Here is a 15,768-nt window from a genome sequence, read left to right as displayed (position 1 = left end):
TCCACCTATCGCATTTCCAATGCCCCTCCCCCAAGTCCCTCCTCCCTACCTTTTATCTTAGCCTGCTGGACACACTTTCCTCATTCCTGAAGAAGGGCTTATGCCCAAAACGTCGATTCTCCTGTTCCTTGGATGCTGCCTGACCTGCTGTGCTTTTCCAGCAACACATTTTCAGCTCTGATCTCCAGCATCTGCAGCCATCACTTTCTCCTCTGTGGAATCTTTATGCCAACTGTTGCTCCTTTTCACAAAATGACAACTATAACTCATTAGTTTCTACGTTTTAACTTGTTGTGGATATGATCTATGTATTAACTGTTCAATGAACAACGCAGTTTTTGCCCAGTGGAAGCCAAAAACATGAATTCTCACATCAAACATCTTAATTTTTCAGAATACCAACTAATTTTCATTAAATAACCTTCCTGATAGATTCTTATTAGCTTGAATAACATTTGGAATGTAACTGTAGAAATTATTTTGTACGAGGGGAATGTGAAGGACAAATTAGGGATAAACATGCTTCATGCATGCTGAAGAAATCTTCGAATGAATAATACTCCAGATTTTAATTATTTAAACAATAAACATTTTCTCAGAGAATTTAAGCTGCATGGTAGATTAAATCAGATGAATGATAACATCTTGACATTTCAAAATGTCATAGCATTTCATTAATAAACTAATGGGCCCAGTGATTGATAATTAAATCCAATTATCCATTCAGCAAAAGAGAACATTCAGTTTATTTCACAAGATCAGACTCAAAACAGAAAAGGAAAAAAAGGCACTATTTGTGAGCTGCATATTTTATGTATTAAATAAATAATTGACAGTCAATTTTTAGAATATAATTATGATATCTAACTTGGAATACGAACAGTAATCCATTTAAAGTTCACCATACCAGAAAAGCTCACTCACTTAAGGAACTATATGCATGCACCAACATTATTATACTCAATAGCCTAAAATGTTAGTATCACACACAGTTACTGAGGTGCAGGGAGTGGGTTGTTGGACTTTGCTTACATAAGGAAATGTTCAGTCACAATGCTCAAACCTTCATGACAAGGGGCAAGTTGGATGAACCAGCTGCTCTTTTGCTGTCTGTCAGTTTTGAATGTTCATGCCGTCTCTGTTTTGAATCTTATCTTTCCATTCAGAGAAATGTGAGGTCTGCATTTTGATTAGATTAGATTAGATTAGTTACAGTGTGGAAACAGGCCCTTCGGCCCAACAAGTCCACACTGACCCGCCGAAGCACAACCCACCCAGACCCATTTCCCTACATTTATCCCTTCACCTAACACTACTGGCAATTTAGCATGGCCAATCCACCCTAACCTGCACATTTTTGGATTGTGGGAGGAAACCAGAGCACCCAGAGGAAACCCACGCAGACACGTGGAGAATGTGCAAACTCCACACAGACAGTTGCCTGAGGCGGGAATTGAACCCAGGTCTCTGGCGCTGTGAAGCAGCAGTGCTAACCACTGTGCCACCGTGCCGGGAAAGCAAATCTTAGCAGGATGTATACACTTAATGGTAAGGTCCTGAGGCGGGAATTGAACCCAGGTCTCTGGCGCTGTGAAGCAGCAGTGCTAACCACTGTGCCGGGAAAGCAAATCTTAGCAGGATGTATACACTTAATGGTAAGGTCCTAGGGAGTGTTGCTGAACAAAGAGACCTTGGAGAGCAGGTTCATAGCTCCTTGAAAGTGGAGTCGCAGGTAGATAAGATAGTAAAGAATGTGTTTGGTATGCTTTCCATTATTGGTCAGAGTATTGAGCACAGGAGTTGGGAGGTCATGTTGCGGCTGTACAGGACATTGGTTAGGCCACTGTTGGAATATTGCATACATTTTTGGTCTCCTTCCTACCGGAAAGATGTTGTGAAACTTGAAAGGGTTCAGAAAAGATTTACAAGGATGTTGCCAGGGTTGGAGGATTTGAGCTGTAGGGAGAGGCTGAACAGGTTGGGGCTGTTTTCCCTGGAGCGTCGGAGACTGAGGAATGACCTTATAGAGGTTTACAAAATTATGAGGGGCATGGATATGGTAAATAGACAATGGCTTTTCCCTGGGGTCAGGGAGTCCAGAACTAGAGGGCATAGGTTTAGGGTGAGAGGGGAAAAGTATAAAAGAGACCTAAGGGGCTACGTTTTCACACAGAGGGTGGTACGTGTATGGAATGATTTGCCAGAGGAAGTGGTGGAGTCTGGTACAATTGGGACATTTAAAAGGCATTTGGATGGGTATATGAATAGGAAGGGTTTGGAGGGATATGGGCCGGGTGCTGGCAGGTGGAACTAGATTGGGTTGGGATATCTGGTCGGCATGGACGGGTTGGACCGAAGGGTCTGTTTCCATGCTGTACATCTTTATGACTCTGTGACTCTATCCAGGTCAGGAATTTGACAAAGGATCCATGTCACACATTCTGCTCTGCTGGCCAAGATGAATAATCTCACCGTAGGACAATCCTTCTATCAATTGCCCATTCTTCTCTGTGCATAATGCACATGGAGTCTGATTATGATTTTCCCACACCTGAGATTTGGATTTCTGAAAGTACGTTTGCATTAAAATGTAAACCTGCTATACCAGAATACCACCCACTATAGGATACCAACTAGGTACTGTCAAAAAAACGTTTATTACCCCACTGGGATTATTTACCCAGTATGACAATGAGGGAGGGGTGGAGTTAACATTGACATACACCGTTACTAGAAAGGGTTCCTATAGTCCCTCATCCCAAGTTCAGGCAGCTCAGCTTAAGGCTTCAGAACAGCCACTATTTCTGATCTGTATGACTCAGTTCACAATCACACAATGTATCCGTTCACTGAGATTTCACATCAATACAAATGAAGAGTTTAAAAATATTCTTGCTTTCAGACTTGAACAGCTAATCAATGGATTAATATAGTACTGAGACATTATAAAAGAACACATTCTCACAACAAAAATTTTTATTTATATAGCACATTTAACATAGTATAATGTACCACAGTAGTGCACAGGAACTGTATCAAACAAAACTAGGCAACTAGCCACTTAAGGAAATACTTGTATCGGTGACTGTAAGCTTGTCCAAAGAAAAAGGTTTTATGGAGTATCTTAAAAGAAGAAAGAGAGATGGGAAGGTTTATCAAAAGAATTCCAGACCTAAGGACCTCGGCAAGCCTTCCCTTCAGCTGCCGATCGTGGAGTGATTAAAATCACTCCAAGAGGCCAGAATTGGGGAAGTGTAGATACCTTGCATGGTTGGACGGGATTACTGAGATACACGGGCAGCAGAGTTTTGGACAACTTCAGGTTTACAAAGGGTACAATGTGGAATGTTAACCAGGTGGGAATTGCCATAGTGAAGTCTGGAGAGAAGAAAAACATGAATGAGACTTTCACAATCAGGGGAACTGAGATAAGGGCAGAAATGGGCCATGTTAATAGAGGTAGAAATAGAATGTTTTAATGATATTGCACATATGTGCTTGGAAGCTCATTTTCAGGAAAAATTAAAGACCAAGATCATCAACACACCCTCCATGTCATTATGTGAAGGTGCAGATGTGGGGCTGGGTAGACAAAGTCAGAAGTCACACAAATGGGCAGCACTCTGAAAGCTTGGGGTTTCAAATAATGCTGTTGGACTGTAACCTGGTGTCATGTGACTTCTGGCCTTATCCCTCCATGTCAAATTGTGGTTGGGACAGTCATGAAGTCAATGGCACAGACTACAAGAAGAAACATATTTGCTATCTTGATGTCCCATCCCAAACTATTATCAGAGCCAGTATTTAAAATTGAAAGTACTATAGTCCTCAATTTTTAAAAATCTATTCCATTGACCCTGAAGTTGTGCAGATGGCAGGAAATAATGCAGAACCACCATTCAGAAACCTGTTTCTGTGAAATATTGAATCCTTTGAGAACTGCAGTTATAAAAACAATTTTTAAAAAATGTGATGAATAAATAATATATTTCAGTCCAGGTTTTTAAATCAGAATTATGGCATGAAAAAAGTCTGGTTGATCGATTCTATTTTTTGTCTGCTGAGTATAGAGAAGGATCTGCAGGAATTTCTTTCACTGGAGTTCTGAGAATGCAGAATGCTTTGTTACAAGGGGAGACTGGAGCAGGCACATTGCAGATTTTAGATGATAACCAGTTAAATACAGAAGCAGAGGAAGATACAGAGCTATGGGAAGAAATAATAATTCTATTTTTAGTTTGTATTGTCCTAACAAAGAGATGGAGACATGATAGGTCACATTGCATCTGTGCTGTTAACGAACTTATACAATTGCTGAGAATTTTCAGCTCAGCTTACATGATTACCTCTCAGGGAGAAGAACATAAGCTCAAGCTCAAACTGGATTTTCTGTGCAATACTCTGAGCTGGCACTGCAATGCAGTAACAAGGGACAGCTGCAAATATTAAGATGACAGTGAAGAAAATCAATGTCCCTTCCACGATGCTCCAATGCAGTGAGAGTGGAGCAACTAGATCTGTGCTATGAAGCACATAATGATTGCAATCAAATGCTTCATCATCAGAGTGTTACATTTGAGAATTCAGCACAAGTGAAAATTTGAGGGGGAAGGAGATTCTGTTATAATTTTTGTAACCTTCAGTAGCTGGTGGGTGTCTTTCTTTTATCACTAAACCTAGATATTAACTTGATATTACTTTCCCAAATTAGGAATCAATTATCCAAATAAATAAATACAGTTCCATTAGGCTTTGTAGAACTTCAGAGTTGGTGAATGCTCAAGTTCAGGAGTGCATTACTATAAATCAGACATGTATGAGGTTGCAAGACATAATGATGGAATCTCAGCCCTTGACTTTGACCAACAGGTATGAGGTACTTACAACTTTGTGGAAAAGGTCAAGGATAGCAAGGTAAATGGGCGAATGTTCATTACGCAATGATGTGATGTCCTAAGTTTAGAACTATAATTGATCCTTGGAACATACAAGATTTTGGATGTGCTTAACGGGGTAGACATTACAACATTGTTTCACTTGCCTGGGGAATCTAGAACATAGGGCATAGTCTCAGAATAAGGGACTTTCATTTAGGACTGAGATGTAGAAAAGCTTGCTTATTCAAAGTATTGTGAATCTTTAGAGCAGTGCTGTGGATTGTCTGTCATTGACAATATTCAAGACTGAGGTAGATACATGCTTGGTCTCCCAAGAAAACAAGGGATATGGGGAGTGGGCAGGAAAGTGAACCTGAAGTCAAACATCGGCCATAACCATATGAATTGGTGGAGCAGGCTCAATTGGTTATGGTGTACCCCTGCTCTTATTTTTTACGTTATTAGAAGGCTATTCAAGTTGGGGAAATGAAAAGGATGCATGCAAGAGTCAGTATTGCCAGGAAAATAGATATCATTCTCAGCAGCTATTATTAGGAGTTTTAAAGGTTGCCTGTACCTGATACCAGGTTTAAAGGTATCATCTCATGGCTGGAGAAGACATGCAGTGTAAAAGGGAGGATCCAGTTGTGTCACATTTAACATTGGAACCAACATTGCTAAGAACCAGGAATGGTGCTCTGCTGAGGACACATGATCCAAATTAAAAAGCCAAATCTCAAAAGTTATAATGTCTGAATTATTACATAAATCACACAACAATTCTCATAAGGATGAACAGATTAGAAGGATAAGCATGAGGCTGAAAAGTAAGTGTTGGGAGTGAGGGATTTCACCTCATGGGCCACTGCAGAAAGGGGAAGCTATTCCATTGAGGCAAGATCCATTTAAGCTCACTCGGGAACCCATGTGATAAATAGAATTTTGACCTAATACAAGAAAAAAAAGTGAAGGATAGAGTAAAGGGGAACCGCAAAGGAAATATCAAGCTCCAGAGTAGAGCAGTGAATTGATTAAGAATGAACAGAGTGGGACAGAAAAGAAACAGTGAGAATAAAAAAAAGCAACAGAGCAAACTGACATCAGGAAAAAATGGAAATATGTCAAGGCTAAAGGTCTGAATGTGTGAAGCAATCAAAATAAATTAAATTATTAGCACAAATAAAAATTAATAAGTTCTGACCTAAATGACATTTTGGAGACATGGTCGCAAAATGATTGAAGTTGGAGATAAATAACTGCAGGATGCTGAACCTACAAAATGAAAAGGAGGAGAGTTAGCCCTGATAAAAAAAGGATGGGTTGACGATAATAGAGAAAAAGAATCATAGCTCAGAAAATCAAGAAGTAGAATCAGTTTGTATGGAACTTAGAAATCACAAGAGGCATAAAATATTGGTGGGTTGTTACCTGATGAAGGAGCAGCACTCCAAAAACTTGTACTTCCAAATAAACTTGTTGCACTACAAACTGGTGTTGTGTGATTTTTAACTTTGGCCACGTAGTCCAACATTGACACCCTCACTTCAAAGGTAAGAGTAGGAAGAAAATGTAATTCCGCTGCGTCCTAGCAGCAAGGTGTCCTATGATTCAGGGAGAAACAGTTACCCTTTAAGGGGAGAGAACCATCCAAAAACACAATAAATTGAAGGTTTCTTTCAGAGTTTACTTGAGAAAAAGGCCTGTTCCAGAAACAGTGTAATCTAGCAATCTTCAGAATACACACGGCAGGAAAAACAAGTTCTGAAATATTCCATAAAAAGAAGACTGTGGAAGGAGATTAAAAGGACTCATGTCAAGAAATAAGTGAGCTATGTTAGCAGTTTTCTTAACAGGTTTACAAAACGACAATGTCTGAAGAAGCTAGCATCCAGGGAATGCAGAATTATGTTGAAAAGAAAGTAAGGACAGCTGTGCCAACCAAATAAAGAACTTTATAGTAAGAACAGAGTGATTTTCATTGAAGTCTGTGTATCTGTAAGATTACTGTTGATTGCAAAAAGGTTTCAATCTTTATAGTTGTTATATATGCTAAGACAATTTCAGCTAGTTCTTATATAATGCAATAGTTTTTTCCCCTTTTTTTGTGTGCAATAAAACTTGATATTTTTTTATTGAAAGTACATTGATAGCTTCTTGTTTGTTGACTGACCACCAAAGTAATCAAATTGCAAATGTAAAACTTATGGTCTATCAAGCCAGGTCACTCTTGGATGTGAGTTGTCCCATCAGCTGGGACCGTAACATAACTTAATAACTTTATAGTAAAAAAAAACCTCTAGGCAAAAATAATCATAATATGTTAGCATTTTGCATTGAATATGAACTTGATTTATTTAAGTCCAGTCTAGATCATAAGTCTTATCAAAACTCATTGGCATGAAGGATGTTAGCTCAGAAAATTGGTAAACAATATTAACAGATGTGATGGTAGACAAATAATTGCTAGCATTCAAAGAGTTAAATAATACACCATTTGCAAGTAATGTCCATTTCCTTAAGGCAGTAATGCTGCACAGGAAGATTGACCAACTGTCACTAATAGAAGATCATGTTCATAAGACGTAGGAGCAGAAGTAGGCCATTTGGCCCATTGAATCCATTCTGCCATATGAGATGATCTAATAATTCTTAACTCCACTTTACTGCATTTTCCCCATTACCCTTAATTCCCTTACTGATTTAAACATCTGTCTATTCAACTTTGAACATACTTAATGACCCAACCTCTACAGCCCTCTGTAATAAACAAATTCACAAGCTTGCTGCCCTCTGAATGAAAAAAATCTCATCTCTGTCTTAAGTGGGTGATTCCTTACTCTGAGATTATGCCCTTTGATCCTGAACACAAGGAGAAACAACATTGCTGCATCCACCTTGGCAAGTCTGCTGAGAATCTTCTAGGTTTATAAAGGTTGCCTCTAAACTCCAATCAGTACAAGCCCAAACTACTCAATTTCCCATCAGAATAAAATCTCTTTATAATTGGGATCAAACTGATGAACCTTCTCTGGACTGCAGTAGGACCACAAATTCATCTGTGCTGCAGCTTTCTGCAGTCTTTATTTATTTAAATGATATTCAGCTCTTCTATACCTGCAGAATTTGTAACTTCACATTTTCTCACATTACATTCTATCTGTCATGTTCTCAGCCACTTAATAACTTGTCCAAATCTCTCTGTAGTCATTCTCACCATTGTTTTCCCATCGATTTTTGTGTCACCAACAAGTCGATGACAGTACATTCACTTTGTCATCTAAGTCTGTCATAGCCCTCATACATTTTTCATTATTATTGTTTTATTCTTTTGTCAATTTTGATTTGGAGTTGTGAACTGGGAATTTTGTGCCAAAGCTGACCCTTGGGCTGTGGATAACTGCTTGCATTAAGAGATATACAGACCAAACAAAATTTTATTTATTCATGAGGCCAGTCCTGGAGGTTAGTTGCAGTTTGCTTGGTTCTGCAGACGCTTTGTCATCGGGGAAAAGCACGATGGTTAAATAGATAGCAGAAGTTGACTATTAGCGAGGTCAGTACAGGGGAACTGAATCTAGCAAATCTAGGAAAACCTTTGAGCAATCAGATGGCAGATTTTGCATGGTAGCTAGGATCTTGGGGAAGAGACCATCTGTCTGTCAGGAAGGGGCTAGAATTTGAACTGGTCTTTGGACTGTGTTTTCTGTAAAGAAGAATTTGGCTCTTGACGCTGCTGCGTGAAGATTTGAAAGCTCACCATGTAATTATCAGCAGCCCTTGAAATTTCAGAGAATAGAAGACTAAATTATAAGCATTACTGCTTTTATCTGAGTGAACTGTAAAGGTGCCCCTGATAGACATCTTCAAAAAATCAACCAAGAAATCATCACCTATACCTGTGGTACAACACATTGTGAGAAGCGCTTAAGTAATCTGACCAGTTTTGTTATTTTCTTTCATTTCTCATTTAATTGTGGTGTTTGTCTGTCTGTGTTTTATGTGAATGGTTTTGGGTTGATAGCATATACTGATTAGTTATTCCCACAGTTACCTCGACCTGACACCATGCTTCCTGTAAAGACTCAATGCCATTCTCCCAGTTTTTCTGAGTCTGTCTTATCTGTTCTGATGATGCCGCCTTCTGTAGGATGTGCCTCAAAAATGGCCACCTTTTTCCTCAACCAAGGTTTCCTGACCATTACAGTTGAGAGTTCAGCTGTGTCTGACCCGTATTTCTGCCCTCACTCTTTCTCTTCCCTCCCACAGCATTTATAATAATAACATACAAATGCTTCATGTCTCACCATTTCAACATCTTTTTTAAAATTCTTCTTTGATTCTCATTGGAGTTTACACTGCACACTTCAATCAAAAAGGCTCATGTCTCGTTTGTGGAGCGGAAAATGACCAATCTGGTCTTTAAAAGATGCATTGCAATGAGCTACTCCCTTAAAGAGCATAAAAACTGAAGCTAAATAAAAGCTGTTGAGTTGCCACAATTTCACAGAGCAAACAGGAGTATTTGTTAGCAATGGAATGTAGTACATTTCTGACTTTTAAAGTCTTCAAATATACAGCTAGAGAATACATTATGCTAATGTGTCTAAATCTTTTTTATTCGAACAACTCAAATATGATGGAATCTTTCCATTTTAGGAAAAAAGCAGCACAGGCATATACCAAATATCTCCTGCTTATCTGTAAGGTTTTGTAATCTTTTGTGACAAGTGCATCTGTCAGAACCATGATAATATGCCATCACTATAGATATATATATATATTTGGGACAGTCTGTATATCAATATTGTAATTTTCCTCAAAATCTCACATAAGCATGGGATTTTTACTTTTGTGTTAACCCTGATGTTGTGTGAAAGTGGAAGGTACATACAAAAAAAATCTATTTCACTCACGTGCAGATGAAGCTCATAAAGATGCATACTAAAATAAAAATACCTCTGCAAATGTCAAACTGATCGTTAAGCTGAGAATCCAGTTTTAATAATCCCTGTATAATTTGCAACATTGTAAAACTGCATGCTTAACAATTTATGAACACAGTGGCTTTACAGCTGATTCATTAAAAGTTGACACAACCATATGTCAGACAATAACATTGCTGTATCAGCTGGCACAGATGATCTTAGCTCTTTTATGCATCCAGCTGCAACTTTATAATAAATCTTCCATGTTCAATTGAATGTGATAACTTGAATTCTTTTTCAATATATAATTCCTCGTTCAGAGATGGCCTGCAGCAGCATCTTAAAGTGGAGGTGATTGGAAATTTAGACAAGACAGAAATACGGAGTGAACCTTACCAGAAACTTTCTGTCATTTTTGGTGAGCTACATAGAGGATTTCTCTCCTCGAGCTCAAGCAAGTATTCTCATACAACATTCCCATACCTGCCTCACCATGCACCATGCCCTACAGTGTCCTACACATTGTATTCCCTCCTGCAGAAGGACATACAGGCCACTGACAGGGCCTCCCCAGATTCCTCCTGTACCACCATCTTTAAAGCTCAACCATGCACAGGTCAAGCAGTTGCAGTCCACAGCCCCCCGACTCTGTGTGTTTTAGTTGTCCATACTTTGTGTGTTATTTGCCCTGCATGATGTGAATTATTTGCCCCTGTTTTGGAGAGCAGACAGTAGCAGTCAGCATACCACTTTACAAGTGGGGACCCGGACGTCCAGTTGAATGGGTTGAGGTGGTGGATGCAAGCACTAGCCATGGAGCGTGCCCTAAGATGTTGGTGACTGATGGTCCAAGTCACGCATTGAACTGGAGTTGACAGGTTACCATACTGAGTTTTACACTGGGAACTGTCGCCATCTAGTTTCTACCTGATGAGTGGGAGAATGTGAAACTGCACATCACTGAGGCAAGGTAATGGAATAATGCTGGTCATAAATGCTAATATATCTAAATAGGCCTCTCTCTACTCACTGGCGAGAATCATGACATACATTCAATAATTGGTTGAAAAATGGGTCTTTTTGATCTCGTTATTGGGACACTCTTCACTGCCCACCTCACGTGATCCTCACCAAAGCCCATGCCAATCACAGCCTGGGAAGATTCTGCCCTATTGATCAATGCCGAAGGAGACTGTGATCATCCACTGGCATTAACGTAACCAAGGAGTGTGGAACCTAAATGACACAATCCACAACTAACAAAGATCATCAAGTTTCACACCAAAGCAAGCAACTTCAAATCCAAATCCGGAAAGTCAGACAATCATAGTTACCATATTTAGAATGAGCTCTGCCACAGCCATAAAAGAATTAATCAGCTGCAGTTTAGCCAGGAGGGAAAAAGTGAGAACTGCAGATGCTGGAGAGTGAGAGTCAAAAAGTGTGGCACTGGAAAAGAACAGCCAGTCAGGCAGCATTCAAGGAGCAGGAGTTGACGTTTCAGGCATAAGCCCTTCATCTTGAATTATGGGCTTCTGATGGGTTTATGCCCGAAACATCAACCCTCCTGCTCCTCGGATGCTGCTTGACCTGCTGTGTTTTTCCAGAGCCACACTTTTCGACGCTGCAGTTTAGTCAGTCCAAAGTGGATGAAATGTTCCTCATAAATTCAAATCAGTATTTTTTTTAACAAATGGGTTGTGGGCTCAGTCTGCTGAACTGGTTTAATTATTGGCCACGTAATGTTGAAAACTAAGTCTTTATCTGCCCCAGTTTAAGTGATGATACAGTGACAGGTGAAGCAGTCTATGTCTACAGTGTATGCAGCAAGACCTAGACATATCTAGGCTTGGGCTGGTAAGTGGAAGGAGACATCCACATCATAACATTTCAAATTAGTAATGGGTTGAAGGATTATCGAAAGCAGTCAAGGAAGAGGAGTTGAGGCTGAGATGCAATCAGCCATGATCATTTCAAACACTTGAGTGGATTTGATGGACTGAATTATCTAGTCCTGCTTCTCATTCTTATGTTAAGTTCTTATATTCAAATGCAAAACGTCTGTCTTTAATAAGAGAGAATCTACCACTGTCCCTTGATATTTAATGGCATCATCTACCCTACCATCAACATCGTTGAGATTACCATTAATCAGAAACTGAACTGGATCAGAACTATAAATGCTGTGGCTACAACAGCAAGTCAAAGGCTGGGAACTGCGCAGCAAGTAACTCAACCTCCTGACTCCCCAAAGCCTGTCCACCATCTACCAGACAGGAATGTGATGGAACAGTCCACATTTGTCTGGATGGCTTCAGCTCCAACAACACTCAAGAAGTCACACTATCCAAGAAGAAGTAGACCACTTTTTGCTTTTTTTCCAAGATGCCTGATACATTCAAAAATATCAGGCCATCTTTATATATCAAATTTTGTTTTTAAACATTATCCAGCTGTATTAAAAATATGTTTAGATCACTGAACCTATTAGTTAACTCTTTACAGTGCTGGTCTGGAAATCCATTTGAAATGACCATGGCTGATAAATCTCAGCCTCCACTCTTCATCCTTGACTGCTTTCGATAATCCTTCAACCCATTACTAATTTGATTTTTTATGGTGTGGATGTCTCCTTCCACTTATCAGCCCAAGCCTAGATTTGTCTAGTTCTTTCCTGTTACTGTTTTTCTTTCCTATCTGTAGTTATAATATGGTATAGGATATATGCCTCAAACTTGTCTTTTCTCTTATCAACTGTCGATGGAACTGCTATGTATTTCCAGCATTTTCTAACTGTTGATGGATTTCACAGGGAGTTTGAACTTTATCCCCTTTTATATACACTATTTGTTTCACATTACTTCCAGGTATGTTAGCACTGAAGATGATTTTCAAATCAGCATTCCTTCCATTTGGGTCTATCTCAACTTACTGCCCATTTTGTCCAGTTGAAAATTCAACATTTCAGGTCCTGTCAGTCATGGCCGCTGATAAAATTAATATTTTCATGAAATTCACTGATCATCTTTGTATCATGCAGTCAATAATCTCTAGAATGTGCTATTGTGCTGGAAAGAATAATCTAATTCAGGGTATGGAAGCCAGGCAAATTCCAGCACTTATTTTCAACTGAGTGGCTTGCTAAGCTATTTCAAAGGGCAGTCAAGAGTCAACCAGATTGCTGGGAGTTTGGAGTCACATATAGGTCAGAATTGTCAAGGATGATAGATTTTCTTCCCCATAGGAAGAACCTTTGTGTCATTTACAACAATCTGGCAGTTTTACACTTCCTGTTATTATTACCTTTATTCTGAATTTATTTAACTAACTCAGTTTAAATTTATCAATTGGCTTGTGAGTCATTAATCCAACTTTCAGAATTGTTAGCTGAGTGACATTACTTCAACACACTACCGTACTGTGTTGAAGAAAAAGAACTTCTGTAACTTTTCCATTCCCTTTAGATCAAATCATTCAAAATAGTGCTGAAATTTTATGCTCCAGAACTTGCCACTCCCCGAACCAAGTTGTTCCAGTTAAGCTACAACACTGGCTTTTACCCAACAATGTGGAAAATTATCCAGCTATGTCCTGTACTTAAAAATTAGGCTAAATCCATCCTGGCCACTCTCTAACCCAGCAGTCTACTCTCAATCATTACTAAAGTGATGCAAGGTGTCTTCAATAATGTTATCAAGCAACATCTGCTCAGCAATAACCAATGACATCTAGTTCAGGTTCTGCCAGGGTCACTCAGGTTCTAACCTCATTATAGCCTTGGTTCAAACATGGTCAAAGAGCTGAATCCCAGAAGTGAGGTGAGAGTCACAGCCCTTGACATAAAGGCTGCATTCCATTGAGTGTGTCATCAAGGAGGGTATTGGGGGCAAATGCTCTGTTGGTTGTAGTCATATTTGGCACATCGGAAAATGTTTATGGTTGTTGGAGGTCAGTCATCTCCACTCCAGAACATCTCTGTAGGAGGTCCTCAAGGTAGTGTCCTCGGCCCAAACATCTTAAGCTGCTTCAACAATGACCTTACCTCCATCATAAGGTCAGAAGTGGGGACGTTCGCTGATGACTGCACAATGTTCAGCACCATTAGCGACTCCTCAGGTTCTATAACAGAACATGTCCAAATGCAAGATCTGGACTATATCTATCCTTTGTTATGGACCAGGCCAGACCACTTAAAACATGCCTGAGCAGACAACCCAGACCATTTGCAATTTGTTTTGGTAAGTGAAAATTACCTGGAGTAAGCTAGCTAGGTTGACTACTCGGTTTTAAAACAGACAGAAATTTATTCACAAATGTACACAATGAAACACAAAGAACAGAACAAAGAACTCCAACAGAACTCAGTCTCTCCAAATTAGACCTAATTATGCTATTCCGAATGTACACAACAGACCCAATAAGCAAATTCTCTTGAAAAACATTACAAAAAATGGAACAGATCCTTACAGTTTGAAGTTAGGACAGAAAAAGAGACAGTCTGTTCACACAGTCTACTGCTGAACTTCCCAACTGGTTCTGGACTGAACTAAACTGCTTAGCTAGAGAGCTGATCACTCCCCTTCCGTTATACAGGTCACTTATAAAACATGACTACTTTGGCCTGAAGTCTCATCTGTTTACATATCAACAAAAAGGCTTCTGTACCAAACCAGACTACTTGGCACTGAGAGCGATTTATGACCACTCTGAAAAAAAACCCAAGGACACAGTATCCTGAGAAAACAAACAGCTTTTAGAAAAAAGGGACCAGCTTTGTGACAGCTTGGCCTGACAAGTGGCAAGTAATGTTCAAGCCCCGCAAAAACAATCTAACACTGCCCTTCACATTCGATGGTGATCCCATCACTGAAGCCCCCACTCAATTGTCAACATCCTGGAGGTTACAATTGACCAGAAACTGAACTGGATTGAACATATACATACAGTGGCTACAAGAGCAGGTCAGAGACTACGAATACTGCAGCAAGTAAGTGACCTCCTGACTCCCGAAAACCTGTAGGCTATCTATAAGGCACAAGTCAGAGTATGGTAAAATACGTCATTCTTGCCTGAAAAAGTGGTGTCAACAATACTCAAGAAACTTCACACCATTCAGGACATAGCATCCCAATCGATTGGTGCATATTTATAAACATTCAGTCACTTCACCACCGAAAGTTCCCCTCCAACCCACTCACTATCCTGATTTGGAAATGTATTGCTGTTCCTTCACTGTTACTGGGTCAAAATCCTGGAATTCCCTCCCCAAAGGCATTGTGAATCTATCTATACCACATAGACTTTAGTGGTTGAAAAGGCAGCTCACCACTATCTTCTAAAGGGCAACTAGGGACAGACAATAAAGGCTGACCCAGGCAGCAATGCCCACGTCCCATGAATGAATTGTTGCTCTATGTTTTTGTATATCCTCATAAAGCAGTTCAATTTTAATGATATGATGATACGATTTTCATCTCTTCAGTGAACAATTTAGTTCAACCCCTGATGGTTCAAACACAGATGAATGAACGCAAAGTATGAAAATAAGCAAGCTTTTGAAAATTAGTACAGTTACCAAATGTGTTCCAAGCTGTAAAAAGGTAACAAATCTGCTCACTGACTTCAGAAAGTAAACAACAGATAGAAACAAGCAGTGTAGCTCAGTGGCTGCAATCATAATCTCATATAGATGAAGTATTATTCATGTGGTTATATCATACTAGGATGCTGACTACAAAAATAATTATAAATCTCAATAGGAGGTAAAAATATTAACAGAATGGAGTTCCAAGACTAAACTGATTCCAACCTTGTACTGAAAAGGCATGACATCATCTCTCGGGTATGTATTTTTTTACAGTGCAAACTTAATAGTCAAAAAATAAAATTTATTTTAACAAACCTACAAACCAAATGTGTAAAACAATCACAATAGTCAAAAATGTAGGATCTGAAAAACACAGAAA

Source organism: Chiloscyllium plagiosum, chromosome 1 (genome assembly GCF_004010195.1).
Source record: "Chiloscyllium plagiosum isolate BGI_BamShark_2017 chromosome 1, ASM401019v2, whole genome shotgun sequence".
NCBI classification, from domain to species: Eukaryota; Metazoa; Chordata; class Chondrichthyes; order Orectolobiformes; family Hemiscylliidae; genus Chiloscyllium; species Chiloscyllium plagiosum.
This window is presented reverse-complemented; position numbering follows the sequence as displayed.